Below are 17,321 nucleotides of genomic sequence, written 5' to 3'. Positions count from 1 at the left end.
CAAAACCACTGCTCAATGTTTCCTGGATGGTTCACCAAAGAAAAATCAGACTTTCGCCATTCATGGATTTTGCTGTAGTGCTTGAAATAATTGGGTCGATAAGAACAGCTAAAATGTTGCCGAAAGCCACACAAGTAGTAGCAAAAGAACTTCCATTCTACCCACCAGGAAGTAGCAATATCGCAATTCTACTGGAGGCAAATGGGGTCACTCGTGGTGTGTGAGGAAAAGACAAAGGGCAAATGACAACTGAGAGACTATTTATTGCTTGTTTGTCAGAACCCAAGAGTGTTTTGGTCAATGATATGATTCACCAAACCGTGATGTCTGAATCCTGGGATAATGGGGTAACCACAACTGCTTCAGGACTAACAAAGCAAGACACAACAACTTTGTTGGCATGGATTCAATGGACAAAATTGCCTTCCTCTATCCCATGATGCCTCTATCATTCATAAGGTAATTGATAGTATCCACAAATCAATTGACACAACAAAGAGGCCTGAAAAGTAACTAGGCCATGCTGAGCACATGGTTAAGTCAAATGTAGGAGCAGGAATCCCAAGGTAAAAGGAGGGGGTTCTGGCCTGCAGTCAAAGCAGAGCCAAAGAATGCAGAAGTTACAGAGCAGGCTAACACGTGAGCTAAACCTGCTGTAAGGGTAATATACCCCTGGTGTTTATAGGGGGCTAAGATTGAATTCTATGACCAAAACGAGAATATGATGTCAGATCAGGAAGAAATTTTGAATCATTCTCTTTCTAAACTACAGGCTTCTTCCCTTCACTATGTTTTCACAGTCTTGAATTGCAAACATAGCATTCACTGAACTTCTTTGAAATTGAAGCTAAAGGAGTATTGAGAAAACGATGACAGGAAATCAAACTGATTGCACTTGTTTCCTCCTCCTCGTGAGGTTAACAGCCAAGACCTTGCTTGCTGCAGATCCCGCAAACTGATAATGCCATGCATAAACCATCACAACTTGACATTTCTCTTTCTTCCTCTTTTTACTGATGGTACAGACATCTGGTAAACATGTTACAACTTATCCGTATCATTTTGCAAAGTAAGGCTTTCACATGCGGCACTCTCAGTACAGCACTGGGTGGAAATCTGGTGAGCCAGCACAGTCTCTCATCTCACATGTACATCCCAACTACCTTTCAATACTTTAGTGAACACAAATGCTTTTCAATCTATTTAGTGCTGGCTAGCGGTGATACTGATGGATTCTAATTTAGTCTCCATAATGGATGCATCTTTGTTGATGTTTCAATGTTGTTTCCCAGTTTTCAACTGTGAAGCAGAAATATTCATCCAAGAAATTTCTACCTTTTCTTGATTTCATTGTACTGTTCTATTTTCTTCCCTAGATCCCAACACACTCTCTCAACACTCTTCCACCTCTGTCTTGCTGTGTCATCCATTCTTTACTTCCACTCATTACAATATATGGACTTTGGAATGTCTTTGTGAACTTCTTCATTTTAGAACTCTCTCCAAAAACCTGTTTAGAATACATCCCCTCAACTGTGTTTATACCCACTTCACTAGTGGGCGGCACGGTGGCACAGTGGTTAGCACTGCTGCCTCACAGCGCCTGAGACCCGGGTTCAATTCCCGCCTCAGGCGACTGACTGTGTGGAGTTTGCACGTTCTCCCCGTGTCTGCGTGGGTTTCCTCCGGGTGCTCCGGTTTCCTCCCACAGTCCAAAAGATGTGCAGGGTCAGGTGAATTGGCTATGCTAAATTGCCCGTAGTGTTAGGTAAGGGGTAAATGTAGGGGTATGGGTGGGTTTCGCTTCGGCGGGTCGGTGTGGACTTGTTGGGCCGAAGGGCCTGTTTCCACACTGTAATGTAATCTAATCTAATCTAATGTAATCTAATCTAATAATCTAATCACTCCAATTCCTCCCTGACTTCTTATTAATTAGCCCCCGTTCACCCTGCAAAGCTTTTGAGGATATCTTCAAACAAAAGCTAAATACTGCAGATGCTGGAGAACTGAGATAGAAGCAGAAGCACAGCCAGCCTGGCAGCATCTGTGGATAGAAAAACAGACTTTGAGTCTGGCATCACTTTTCTCCAGAACGGTTCGTATTAGATTTGAAACATTAATTGCGTTTTTCTCTCTCCACAGATGTTGCCAGCCCTGCTGAGTTTCTTCAGCACTTTCTGTTTATATTGGTGCATAAAGAAAATTAAAATGGGGCTGGACCATTCATGCACGCTGTCTATTTGTGGAGGAGTTAGTGGCATTGTCGTGAAGTCACTGGACTCATAATCCCAAAGACCAGGCTACTGATCTGGATTGATACTGAAATTTTATTGCAATGAAATTTTTTTAAAAATGCAATCATTAGCTAGTCCAACTGCAACGATTGTTGTTAAAACTTACTAGCTCACTAATGTCCTTTATGAAAGGAAATGTGCTACTGTTACCTGGTCTGGCCTGCATGTGACTCCAGACCCACAGCTATGCTCTTTGGACAGTTAAGTGTGGGCAATGAATGTTGGCCTGGCCAGTGACAGTTCCATCCTATGGACATATATGTAAAAAGAAATTCAAGTACAATTTGCCGGGAGGGACCTTATTTTTACTAAAATTGTTGAGGCTATCTTCCAAAAATGAGTTTGATCAATATCTGTTAGACAGGAATATGAAGGATTATTGAGCAAGTGTAGATGAATGGAATTAAGAAACAGATCAGATTGACATAACTGAATGGCAGTACAATCTTGAGAGGCAGAATAACCTGTTCCTGTTCCTGTTATTCAATGCAAATTATATTTCAATCTTTGGACATTTAATCTTGCTTATGAAATTTCAGACCACAAGCGTTCATCCCACCAATCCTGTAACTCCTCGAATAAAACTTTATTTTGAATAATCGGAGATAAAGGATGTAAATGCACTTTTCAATGCATCTCTCCATGAGCCGCTTTCTGTCCTGTTCAAAATCCACTCCCATGGACGTGTCTTTATTAAGCAATATAGCTTCAGAATTCACCCCCAATGAACCATTTCAAAGATTCTTCTTTCTGCCTTTCCATTTCATGGGGGTGGTGCAATGTGCCTTGATCACCTTTGTATCAACCTTCATTGTTTTGGATTTGGTGGGTAGTTTTACAATTAGTTGACCTTCCCATCACAAATCTCCCCATTGATCTGAGCTGGGGACCTAAGCCTTTTCAATATTTGATATAAATAAAGAGGAGGAAAAAAAACCTGCAAAGGCTAGAAATATGAAACAAAATCAGTAAGTTTGGAAAACACATTTTCAGGTGGCATCTAGAGAAGGTACAAATGGAGATTTAGTCCCAGTTACTGCAATCCTTCTTGTAGTGATTGTAATGAGGTCAGCCAGGTAGACCTCATACAATCTGGGTTCCCTGATTGGGCTGTTAATCTGGTCTGATCAAGAAGCCTTTGTTGACGCATAAAAAGAGGAATGTCAGACATGCTGGCTCTGAGGGAGCTGGACCAGGTACAAGGACATGTAATTAAAGGGTGACTTGTTGACAGGATACTGGCCTCTGTGGAATTATTTCAATGGCAACAAGAGTAAAGCATGTTCCTGAAGAAATTTGCTCACAACTGTCATCTTTGAGTTGGGATAAGCATTTCTGGCATCATGTTGTTATTTGAAAAGCTTGACTCATTTGACCCTGCCATCAAGACTGGGCTCAATATGGAAAGAATGTGTTATTTTTTCCAGACAAATGACTTTAGGGCAGATGAAAAGCAATGAATAATTCTCCTGACAGTTTGTGGATCTGCAGCTTTTTTGGTCCTTAGGAGCCTACCTTTACCTGAGGCACCAGACACTAAAATCTTTCAAGAGTTGATGGATTTAGTTAAGGAATATTATGACCCTAAGCCTCCTCGAATTCTGAGACATTATCATTTTTACCTGGCAATTCAAGAACCAGGGAAATCCATATCAGGATTTTTGACTAGTTTAAGACAACTGGCAGAGGTGTGTGAATTTGGTTTAACCCTTAATGAGATGCTGAGAGACCAGTGGGTATGTGGGATTAATGATGTAACCATGGAAAAGTGCCTACTGGCTGAAGCCCAACTGGACTTCAAACAGGCACTACAATTGGCTTTATCATTGCAAAATGCAGCAAGTAGAGCCTATGAGTTGCAGGGTGTTCTGATGGAAGTGGACACCCTCGCCAGTCCAACTGTGCTTGGGAGATACAACTTGAGTGAAGGTAATACAACCTCACTCAGGACCTACCCTGAACAGAGGGACGCTAGGTCAGTGCACAGCAAAACCCCAAAACAAAGCCAATCCTTGGCCAAATGGTTAAAACTTTCTTCAAGGTCTGGGCCAGCAAGCCATTGCGAAATCAAGATAGCAAAGGAATCATACTAGACCTGAATTGAGTAAGAGAACTCATAGGCTGCTATCTAGGAGAATGTATGGAATGTATACCCTGGAAGGCCCATCTACATGTGGCTTGGGACAGTTAAATTGCTAAGCAACATACAAATCAAAACAAAGGTCTGGTTAAATAGTCACCTGGTTCTAATGGAGGTCGATGCTGGCACGGACATTTCAGTGATTGTAGAACCAGTCTTTTCCAAAGTTTGCTCTGGACTCCAATGCTTATGCTTGCCCAAGACCTCAGCTAGACTGAGAGAACCTATATCAGGGAATGTTTACAGCTTAAGGATACAATTTCAGTCCCAGTCTCTTATGAGAAGCAGCTGCTTCAGTTACCACTGACTCAGGCCCAAGCCTAATGGGGCCAAATTGGTTGAGAGAGGTTCACCTGGATTGACTCAACAATTCTCAATTAGAAAATGACTTCCTGAGTGAAGTCTTAATTAAATACCTGGATATTTTTCAGGAAGGTCTAGAGAGTATCAAAGGAGCTAAAGTCACCTTGCATGTTGAGCGGGAAGCAGTTCCACACAGTGCCATTTGCCTTATGGGCAAAAGTAGAGGCAGAAATCAGGAGGGTGGAAAGTGAAGGGATCGTCAAACCAGTACAGTTTGTGGAATGGGCAGCACTGGTCATACTGATCGTGAAGCTGATAGGTGAGTTCACCTTTGTGGGGATTTTCAACACACAATAAATTGCTTTTTGTAGCTGGATAAGTACCCAATACTACTGTTGCAGGCAGGCTATTCTATGCGCCTACCACTCTCTGAGTGAAGAAACTACCCCTAATATCTGTTCTAAATCTATCACCCCTTAATTTAAAGCTATGTCCCCTCATGGTAACCTTCACCATCCGAAGAAAAAGGCTCTCACTGTCCACCCTATCTAACCCTCTGGTTATCTTATACCTATATCTTAAGTCACCTCTTAACTTTCTTCTCTCCAACAAAAACAACCTTAGTCGTCTCAGCCTTTCTTCATAAGACCTTCCTTCCATACCAGACAATATCCCAGTAAACCTCCTCTGAACCCTTTCCAAAACTTCCACATCCTTCCTATGATGCGGTGATCAGAACTACATGCAATACACCAGGTGCGGCTTTACCAGTGTCTTGTACAGCTGAGGGATGACCTAGTGGCTCCGATACTCAATCCCCCTACCAATAAACACCAACGCACCGCATGCCTTCTTAACAACCCTATCAACCTAGGTGGCAACTTTCAGGGATTTACGCACCCGGACACCGAGATCTCTCTGTTTATCTACACTGCCATGGATTTTACCATTAGTCCAGTACTCTGTATTCCTGTTACTTCTTTCGAAAAGTGAACACTTTTCCTCAATAAACTCCATTTGCCACTTCTCAACCCAGCTCTGCATCTTATTTATGTCCTTCTTTAACCCACAACATCCTTCGGTACTATCCACTTAGTGTCATCCTCAAATTTACTAACCAATCCTTCACTGCCCACATCCAGATTACATTACAGATCACAGGAAAGCCACACACACAGACCAAGTCCTAAACTATGAAAGTAACCACCCCAACACACACAAACGAAGCTGCATCAGGACACTATTCAAAAGGGCCACAACACACTGCAGTACACCAGAACTGCAAAAAGAAGAAGAGGAACACCTATACAAGGTATTCGCCAAAAACGGATACCCGCGCAACTTCATCAACAGATGCCTAATAGAAAGACCACGGAACGAGGACATGCCACAACCAAAAGGACGAGCCACACTACCATACATCAGGAGCATCTCGGAACTGACAGCCAGACTACTGCGACCCCTAGGACTCATAACGGCACACAAACCAACAGCCACGCTCAGACAACAACTCACCAGAACGAAGGACCCGATACCCAACATGAGCAAAACTAATGTAGTGTACAAAATACCATGCAAGGACTGCACAAAACACTATATAGGACAAACAGGAAGACAGCTAACAATCCGCATACATGAACATCAACTAGCCACGAAACGACACGACCAGCTATCCTTAGTAGCCACACACGCAGACAACAAGCAACATGAATTCGACTGGGACAACACTACTATCATAGGGCAAGCCAGACAGACAACAGCCAGGGAATTCCTAGAGGCATGGCATTCATCCACAAATTCCATCAACAAACACATCGACCTGGACCCAATATACCAATCACTACAGCGGACAGCTGAAACTGACAACCGGAAGCGGCAGGGACAGACCACTATAAACACCGGAGGAAACATCAAAGAAGCGCTTCGCAGGAGGCTCCCAAGCACTGATGATGTCGCCTAGCCAGGGGACGAAACGTTTGCAACAAAAACTTCCAGCTCGGCGAACAGAACCACAACAACGAGCACCCGAGCTACAAATCTTCGCACAAACTTTGAAGATTACAGATTACATTACAGTGTGGAAACAGGCCCTTCGGCCCAACAAGTCCACACTGACCCACCGAAGCGCAACCAACCCATGCCTCTACATTTACCCTTACCTAACACTACGGGCAATTTAGCATGGCCAATTCCCCTGACCTGCACATCTTTGGACTGTGGGAGGAAACCGGAGCACCTGGAGGAAACCCATGCAGACACGGGGAGAATGTGCAAACTCCACACAGTCAGTCGCCTGAAGCAGGAATTGAACCCGGGTCTCAGGCGCTGTGAGGCAGCAGTGCAAACCACTGTGCCACCGTGCCGTCCAGATCATTTATAAAAATGACAAACAGCACTGGCCCCAAAACAGATTCTTGTGGTACACCACTCATAACTGAGCTCCAGAGTGAACATTTCCCATCAAACACCACCCTCTGTCTTCTTTCAGCGAGCCAATTTCTGATCCAAACTGCTAAATCACCTTCAGTCCCGAAACTCCGTATTTTGTGCAATAGCCTACCATGTAGCACCTTATCAAATGCCTTACTGACGTCCATATACACCACATCAACCACTTTACCTTCATCCACCTGTTCTGTCACCTTCTCAAAGAACTCAATAACGTTACTGAGGCACGACTTACCCTTCATAAAACTGTATTGACTATCCCTCATCAAATGATTCCTTTCCAGATGATTATAAATTCTATCCCTTATGACTTTTTTCAACACCTTACCCACAACTGAGGTAAGGCTCACTGGCCTATAATTGCCATGGTTGTCCTGACTCCCCTTCTTAAACAAGGAACAACATTTGCTATCCTTCAGTCTTCAGCATTACCCCTGTCGACAATAATGACATAAAGAAATAAGCCAAATGCTCAGCAATCTCATCCCTGGCTTCCCAGAAAATCCGAGGATAAATCCCATCCAACCCAGGGGTCTTATCTATTTTGAGATCTTCCAAAATTGTTAAAATCTCCTCTTTGTCAACCTCAATCCCATCTAATCTAGTAGGTGTATCTCCGTGTTCTCACTAATATTGCCCTTTTCCAAAGTGAATACTGACAAAAAGTATTCATTAAGTGCTTCCCCTATGTCTTCAGATTCCACATTCAACTTCCCACTAGTACTTTTGATTGGCCTTAATCTTATTCTGTCATTCATTTATTCCTGATATACCTATAAAGGTCTTAGGGTTTTCCTTGATTCTATCCACGAACAACTTCTCATTTCCCCTCCTGGCTCATCTTAGCCTTCTATTTAGATCTTTTCTGGCTAACTTAGAATTCTCAAGCCCCCTAACTGAGCCTTCGTGCCTCATCCTCATAAAGCCTTCTTATTCCTCTTGACATGAGTCACGTGTATATGCAATTACAGTTAGATGAGGATTCCCAGAAGTATGCAAAAATACCCATAAGGGTTTGTACCATTATGCAAGACTGCCATTTAAGTATCACCAGCCTGTGCAATTTTTCAGCGGATGATGGAAAATATTTTGCAAGGTCTACACCATGTTGCAATTTATCGTAATGATGTGTTAATATCAGATAAGAGCAGTAAGGAGCACTTAGAGAACTTGAACATAGTCCTTAGATGGTTCTTCCAAGTGGTGTACACCTAAGGAGGAAAGATATGTGTGTTTCAGGTACCTCTAAGTGACCTACTCAGGCTATAGAGGGGACAAGACTACGTTACACCCATTGAGAAATAAAGTGAAGGAGATGAAATGTGACCGGCTACCATATCTGTATCGAAGTTTAGATCTTACCTTGGGATGGTGAATTATTACGGAGAGTTCATACATAACCTGGCCTCTATCCTGGCACCTTTGCATCCACTCCTAGAAAAAGATCAGCCTTGGAAACAGCCATACAGCTATGGCTTTCAGGGCAGTGAAGAAACAGCTATCATCCTTTAAGGTGTTGGCACACTCTGATTGCAAGAGAGATCTAGTATTGACAGGCAATGCTTGCCCAAATGCCATCGAGGTAGTATTAGCTCATTGATGGCCCAATGGAGAGGAATGCCCAATTTCATATGCTTACAGGATTTTGGCTAATGCAGAACGTAAATACACCCAGATAGCGAAAGAAGTTTTAACAGTCATATTTGGAGTCAGGAAGTTCCACCAATGCCTTGATGGACGTAAATTTGTAATAATAACGGACTACAAACCCTCACTAAGTCTACTTAAAGAGGACAAGGTGGTGCCACCCATAGCTTCAGGCCAAATTCAGTGGTTGGCTCTAATACTAAGTGTATATAACTTTAAACTGGAAGACCATCTGGGGGCCAGGTATCGAATGTGAATACATTGAGCCCCCTCCCACTGATACATGCACCATTAGTGGTAACGCCACTGGAAGAGTCGGCAATGGTTTTAAATTTTCTGGTTACACTTCCAGTCACACCTGACAATACCAGGCTTTGGACACAGAAAGATCGTGTCCTGGTAAAACTAAAACAGCTGGTGTTGATGGGGGAGACCAAAGGGCCATCAGCAACAGAGTTTAAATCTTTCTGGACCCAGAGAGACCAGATCACAGTAGAGAACGGCATATTATTATGAGGAGCAAGAGTGATTGTCCTGAGCAAAGGTCGCTGCCAAATACTGGCTAATCTCCAGCAGGGTCATCCAGGGGTCTCCAAAATGAAGATGTTGGTCAGGCTTGGACGCAGCATTGGTGGGCAATGCCCAGGGTGCCAACAAGGACAAAACTTATCGCAAGCAGCTCCCCTACATTTGTGGGAATTGCTGGGTAAACCTTGCATTCAGTTACACTTTGACTATGCCAGTCCTTTCATGGCCTCAATGTTCTTAGTCACTGTAGACACCCACTTACAGTCATTAAGCATGCATACATCAAACACTGGAATGAGAACAGCCAAACTGCTCTCATTTTTTGAAACGCACTGATGCCTGAAAGTGTTAGTCACAAATAACGGGCCATTGTTTACTAGCAGGGAATTTCGGTATTGTCGGAACTTGAATGGGATCCAACATATAAGAACAGCTCCATACCATCCATCAACCAATGGTCTGGCAGAAACAGCAGTCCAAACTTTGAAGGCAGGTTTGAAGAAACTGCCTACAACTTCCTTAGATACCAAACTGTCCCAGTTTCTATTCGATTATCGGACCACCCCTCATGCAATTACAGGAATAGCTCCATTAGAGTTGCTGATGGGGAGAAGACTCTGTGCCAGGTTAAACCTGACTTTCCTGACCTGTTGTGGGGGAAAGAAGGTGAAATGGCATCAGGTACATCAATGCTGGACATGAGACTTAGTGAGCGTGACAGTTTACTACAGGGGACAAAGGTTGGTGTGGGAACCATGAAAATGGCCCTGCATGGGTAAGAGTTTGGATCGATGCAAGGTCAGGTCCAGTGACTTTAAAATCCAGGTAAGGGCAACGGTCTTGAACAAAGGCATGGACCGTGTGAAAGCACCAAAATCTCAAACAGTGTGGGAGCAAAGATTTTGCCGAGAGGTGCAAGGGAGGAGCAAAGGACTGCTGGGAAGGTGAGTATAACCGTTTAAAACGCTTACCTCAGGCGCCAGGACCTCCTTTGGCGAGAGGTGCGAGGGAGGAGCAATGGACTGTTGGGAGTCCTGGCTGACAGATAAGAACAGGAGTGTCAGACATCCTGTTCACTGAGAGCTGCCTCTGAGGGAACTAAATCAATATCAAGGACTTTCCACGTGTAAATAAAAGGTGACTCAATGATGGGAAATTAGGCCCAAAGTGGAATTGGTCTCTGATGATTGCACAGTGTTTAATACCTCAAGTATTGAGTTATTTCATTCTTAAAAAAAAACAAGTATTGTTGTAAAACATTGCAAGTAACCCCTGAGAGGAGAAACTTAACACAATAGTCTACAGAGAAACATTCTTAATTGAGATTCATGGTGCCACCATGGTTCACAGTTACATTTCTCACATAATCTTCCTCTCTTCAGCTCAATTAATTATTCGACCGGGCAATCTGCTTGGTGCCCAGTTCATCCAATGGTATGATAGGAGTGTTGCAAGTGATTGCTATTGACATGGCGATCCTATGTTCCTGCTACTGGTGCCATATTTCAAGCCCAGCTTCACACCACTTCAGAATCCAGGAGGACTCTGTGGTGCTGGATCATTATAGCATGAAAAGGAAAGGTCACACTGTGCTTCACTGAGAGGGACTTGGTGGATGAGAAAGCAGAAAGCAGATTGGATCAGTGCTGTGCTGTGCCCAGGTGAAGTGGGATGTCCAGCCATGCAGGAAAAACCATCAATGATCTTCTGCACGATACAAGGGTAAGTGTCATAAACTGCCAACTCACAAGGCCTCTCCTCATGTGACTGCTGCCCCTTTACAGTTATCTCTCTGAGGCTCACTGACTACAACTGTCAATATTGAATGCATTTGTGTTCACTCAATGTATCTCATGCATCTCATTGTCTGAAACGATTAACTCTTCCTACTCTCTCACTGAGGACAGCCTCTCCTGCTCCTGTATCACTATTACCTACGCTTCCACCTATTCCATTTACTCAATTCTTGCCTTTATCTGACTGCAGGAAAAATTAGGCCCAAAGTTGAATTGGTCTCTGATGATTGCACAATGTTTAGTACCTTAATATTGAATCAGAGCATGTCCATTCACAGCAAGACTTGGGCAACAACCTGGCCTGGTCTGATAAATAAGAGTTCTGTCACACCAGCACCAGGCAATTGAGGCCATCTCTAATAAAAGAGAATTATTGAACATTTTTAAAACTAGAATTAGACCCTCACAGAATGGAAACAGGCCCTTCGGCCCAACAAGTTCATACTGACCCTCCAAAGGGTAACCCATCCATATCCATTCCCCTATCCTATATTGCCCTTGACTAATGCACCTAACCTACACATCCCTATAAGCAACTTAGCATGGCCAATTGACCTAACTTGTACATCTTTGGATTGTGGGAGGAAACCCATGCATGACACAGGGAGAACATGCAAATTCCACACAGACAGTCACCCAAGGCTGGAATCGAACCCAAGTCCCTGGTGCTGTGAGGCAGCAGTGCTAACCACTGAGTGACCATGCCACCCCATTGATAGTAATGACTTTCAATGTCATTACTATCATGGTATACCCCATTGTCAACATCCTGGGGATTACCATTGAATGGGGACCAGCCATATAAATACTGTGCCTAAAACAACAGGTTAGGGATTCTGCGGCGATTCTGTAATTCACTTCTTGTGTCCCCAGTGCCCATTCACTAAGGCACTTGCCAAAGGTACAAGTTGGGACTATGAGCAATACTGTTCACATACAGTCAGTTCTTCAAAAATGCAATGGTTGTGTTCTTGGATAACCCTGCATTATAGAAAAGTTACACTTTAGAAATAGCGCTTAAAGTGTTGGCGGTGTAATTGCTTTACAGCCAACATGCATTTTAACAGTTCATGCTTTAGAAACAGCATTGCCAACTCGTCAATCGAATCACAGTGAATTTGCGTTGACAAAATGCGCCTGTACTTGGATGAGCACAGTTCCAACAACTTTTGGGAATGCCACCACTGCTAATTCCCCTCCAAGCCACTTAGCCGTGCCTTAACTGTCGCTGGGTCAAAATCTTAGAACACCTTCCCTGACATTGTTGTGGATGTATCTGCACTAAGGGGACTGAAGCTGTTCAAAATGGTGTCTCACTGCCACCTTCTCAAGGGCAATTAGGGAATGGGCAATAAATGATGACCAAAAATGGGAGGATTTAAAAGTGTTTTAAAAGAGGAAAACTGGTAGAGAAGCAGAGAGGTGTAGGGAGGGGATTCCTACACATGAGGAATGCATATGCTTAGGTAACATAAGCCTCCAGTGGTGTAGCATAATAATAGGGAGTACAAAAGAGGATAGACTTAGAGGAGTGTAGCTACCTTAAAGGGTTGTGAAGTTGAAAGAGATTCTAGAGATATGGTGGAGCAAAACCATGAAGGGATCTGAAAACCAGGGAATTTTAAAATTGAGACATTGCTTGACTGACAGGCAATGTAGATCAGCGTGCATTGGAATGAGGGGGAATGGGACATGCTGTGAGTTAACATATGAGCAGAAGAGTTTCAGATGATCTTGAATTTATGAAGTTTGTATGTGGGAGTGGTCAGGAGTGCACTGGAATATTCAAGACTAAAAGTAACAAAGGCATAGAGGAGGAAACAAAAAAAGAGGGTGTATGATGCATATCAGATGAATTATTCAAGCAAGGACCCATCCAAGTAAGTTGAGAGGGAAAGTGAAGAGGGAAACAAGACTGACAAAGAGGGACTATGTGACTAGATTAGATTAGATTACTTACAGTGTGGAAACAGGCCCTTCGGCCCAACAAGTCCACACCGCCCAGCCGAAGCGCAACCCACCCATACCCCTACGTGTACCCCTTACCTAACACTACTGGCAATTTAGCATAGCCAATTCACCTGACCTGCACATCTTTGGACTGTGGGAGGAAACCGGAGCACCCGGAGGAAACCCACGCAGACACAGGGAGAACGTGCAAACTCCACACAGTCAGTCGCCTGAGGCGGGAATTGAACCCGGGTCTCTGGCGCTGTGAGGCAGCAGTGCTAACCACTGTGCCACCGTGCCACCCACTAGAATGGCCATAAATATGTAAGGAAACACAAGATCTTCTACAGGTTTGTGAACAGTGAACGGGTAATAAGAGACAAGCTGGGTCTATTATGAACATGACTTTTTTGGTTAGTCTTTGAAATGTGGCTGGCACATTTTTCAGACCAAATGGCATGACTTTAAACTGGTACAGTCCATTCAGCATCACGAAAGCTGAAATTTCCTCCATTCAGATAAAAGTACCTGCCTATATCCTCTAAGTCCAACTTAGAAATATAAGTTGCTGGTCCTAACGTCTCAATACAGTCTTCCAAATGTGGAATAGGATATGGATCAGATTTTGTTATTGCATTGACTTTGTGATAGTCCACACATAATCGATTGGTACCATCTGGTTTTGGCACCATTACTATGGGTGAGCACCATTTGCTGCAACTCACTTTGATTATATTGTCTTTGAGCACGCGTTCAATCTCTTTTTGAACCTATGCCAACTTTGCTTAATTGGAACAATATTTGCTACATCTACATCATGCATAATCAGATTAGTACTTCCCAGCTTATTCCCACATATATCCCCCTGTGATTGTAATAACTGTTTTAGGTAATTTCAAGTTTTCTGTGAAATAATTTACCCCAATTTTAAGAACTTCTTATTATCCAGTTTAATGAGAGGAATGTCTAATTCAGATTCTTTACTCTGTACTGGAATGAGTAATACATTCTTTGTTTACTTTCCTTTCCTATCAAAATGCATATTCAAATGATACACTCTGTGAGATTTCTTTCTATGTGGTGTTCTTATCAAATAAGTCACCTCACTCAATTTTCTTTTGATTTGATAAGGCCCACTAAACCTTTCTTTAAAGATTCACCAACCACTGGGAGTAACATTATCTCCACTCACTAAATAAGGAATTTTTGATCCTTTGTCTGTTTCATGTTTCATCACATGCTGTGCTACTTTCAAATGCTGTCGAGCCCCTCTATTTAACCTTTCTTCGAAATTTGATGCATAGTCCAAATGTGTGGTCTCTAACTCTGACTTACTAATTTCACCTTAATTAATTTCAGTGGTCCTCTCATCTCATGCCTAAAAAGCTAATTCAAATGGACTGAACTTGGTTGATTCATAAGGTGCATCCCTAATTCCAAAAAGTACAAATGGAATTCCTCTGGATAGTCTTGACTATACGTCCTCAACACGGTCTTTAAAGTTTGATGCTACAGTTCTAATGCTCCTGTGATTCTGGTTGGTACACAGTGGATTTGAATTGTTTTATTCTTAAACCATCCATAACTTCCTTGAATAACTTTGATGTAAAATGTGGCCCTTAATCCTAATATATTTCTGTGGGTAGTCTGTATCTAGTAAAAAAATTGAGTAACTCTTTTACAACTGTTTTAACCATGCTACTGCATAATAGAATGGTCTCTGGAAATATAGTAGACACATCCATTATGGTCAACAAACACTTTTTTTCAGTGGGGCCCTATGTAATCAATTAATACTTGCAAATGTTTCCTGAAATGTGGGAATGGGTATTCAGGGTGCTGATTTAATTGCTGCCTGAAGTTTATTACTTACTTGACAAAATTCAACACTATTGTTATGCAGTCCAGGCCAATATAAATGTTTTGTATTTGGCTTCAATATTCCTTACTCCCAAATGACCTCCTACTGGTAATCCATGTGTTACCCACAATACTTCCTTTCTATAACCTACCCACTTGGTGAACCTCTGCCCATTTCTCATCCACCTGAATATGTGGTGGTCTCCATTTCCTCAACAAAATGTCATTTTAAGACACTAACATTCTGGAATACATTCAGATTCTTCTGTGTGTTTTTTTTTTCTGATCCAACTGCCTTATTTTTCATCTTTCTGTTGCAACTCAGTGAACTTCTCCAAACTAAAAATATCCACTTGTTCTTGATTTTTTTTCCTCAACCGTTTGATGAAACATAAATTCAAACTTATCTTTACTGTTGAATTTCTCCTCCTATTTCAACCTGTGGTTTTTTGATCTTTTTGCCATACAGTTGGAAAAAGATTCATAAGATATACTTCCTGTAACATCTCAGTTGTATGATGTTCCACTGGCTTTTCAACCACAGCAGGCATCACTATGACCTGTGATCTAGCTCTACCATTGCCGAGGATAAACTGTATTCCTGGAAAAGAGAAATTCTCTATTACTCTTACTACCACGTCACCACTTTTTCACTGTACTGTCCAACCTCATCTTATATCATGGAAAACTACTGTTATAAACATGGATTCTAAATGTTGCAACCTTTGCCGGCAGTACTCCTTCTGAACTCCTTTCTAGATGCCTCCTCTGATAGTGATGCAAATATCTCACTAGCCTTACCTACCAACTTTGTTTGGATCAACAATACCCACATGGTCACTGGCCATTTTATTTGTGTAGCTACTTTCTCAAACTAAGGCAATGGTTGGACATATTTAAACAGATTCCCCACCAGGCCTTTGGCGATGATGGGATCATCATTAATTTTGCTGAAAAGTGCAAAATTTTCTCACCTATGACAAAAGGGCCAGGAAGCTATGCTGACCAGGTATACATTTGGTGACTTGCTGTAGTAAATGGACAGAAAAGGTCACATGACTTTGAAAGCTATCACAAGCTGAATGTAAGTGAGAGAAGGTCTCTGGTCAAAGAGAAGCATCCTGCAGACTCCTATGAATTATGGGATGTTTGTTCCAGGGGAAGAGGTATGGGAACAGGCTTTACTTTGGGAGGTGGATTTAAGAAACACTCCAAAAACTGAGGGAGGATCTGGTGATATTCACTCAATATTACTGGGGCTATGGGAATTCTGTGGAAGCTATAGAGTGACTATGGATTATGTGGACTGTAATTTCAATACAGAATGTAGCTCATGGCACGTATGCAAGGGAAATATCGTTTTCTGCAGTTGAAATTGCCTATGAGTACTGTGTAGTTCATGTAGTTTTTTTTAGTCATTTGTTACAATAAACCTTTTCACATTTGCAATTTCAGAGGGGCATTCTTTCAGCTAATAACTCCAAAACTAACTCCTTTTTAATGAGTTATTGGTCAGTATGGACATTGTAACACACAATCAACTGCTGATTGAGCAGATAAGTGGAAGTTGGATTTGATATCAAGACATGAGGAGTGATGCACTTTAACAGAGCGATAGAGAGGAAGTCCATTCCTAATGGTTCAGTCAAAGCAGTGTGCAGGGATGGTGGACCTCGATATCATATGTCTAAATACCTGAAGATGTGAAGACATATCGAGAAGAATTTAATATAAAGGCAGTGAATTTATGTTGAACCTTTATACAATTCCAATTCAACCTCAACTAGCACAATAAATCCAGCTCATATTATCACACTTTCAGAAAGATGTAAGAATCCTTCGCAGGATGCAGAGGAGATTTATTAAAATGAGAACTGAGCTGTATGGTTAGGTTGCAGAAACTAAGGTTGTTCTGCTTGGAGTAAAGGAGTTAAAGAACATCTAATAAAATGGTAAAAGATTATAACAGGTTGAGAGCAGCTCAACAAGCAAATTAGCCAGTGAACTGACTGGATTGCACATGTCTTTTTAAACCATCTTCTCAACTTCTCCTGTCGCTTTCAAAGATGGGTTAATGTACACTTCCAGCTGCGTCTATTTCTGTACCTTCTTTAAATGTGAACTATTTAGCTTATGTTGCCTCTTCCTATCCAACCAACCAAAATGAGTTATGTCATATGCTTTTGTGTTAAAGTTCATTTTCTACAGTCCAAACATGTGCAGTTTGGGTGGGTTGGCTATGCTAATAGTGTCCAGGGATTTACAGGCTAGGTGGGTTAGCCATAGTAAATGCAGGGCTACAGAGATTGGGTGTGTGTGGACTCAATAGGCTGAAACACCTGCTTACACACTGTA

The sequence above is a fragment of the Chiloscyllium plagiosum genome, unplaced genomic scaffold (assembly GCF_037043375.1).
Source record: "Chiloscyllium plagiosum isolate Xiang-an unplaced genomic scaffold, Cpla_swu_hap1 HiC_scaffold_3, whole genome shotgun sequence".
In the NCBI taxonomy this organism is placed as follows: domain Eukaryota; kingdom Metazoa; phylum Chordata; class Chondrichthyes; order Orectolobiformes; family Hemiscylliidae; genus Chiloscyllium; species Chiloscyllium plagiosum.
This window is presented reverse-complemented; position numbering follows the sequence as displayed.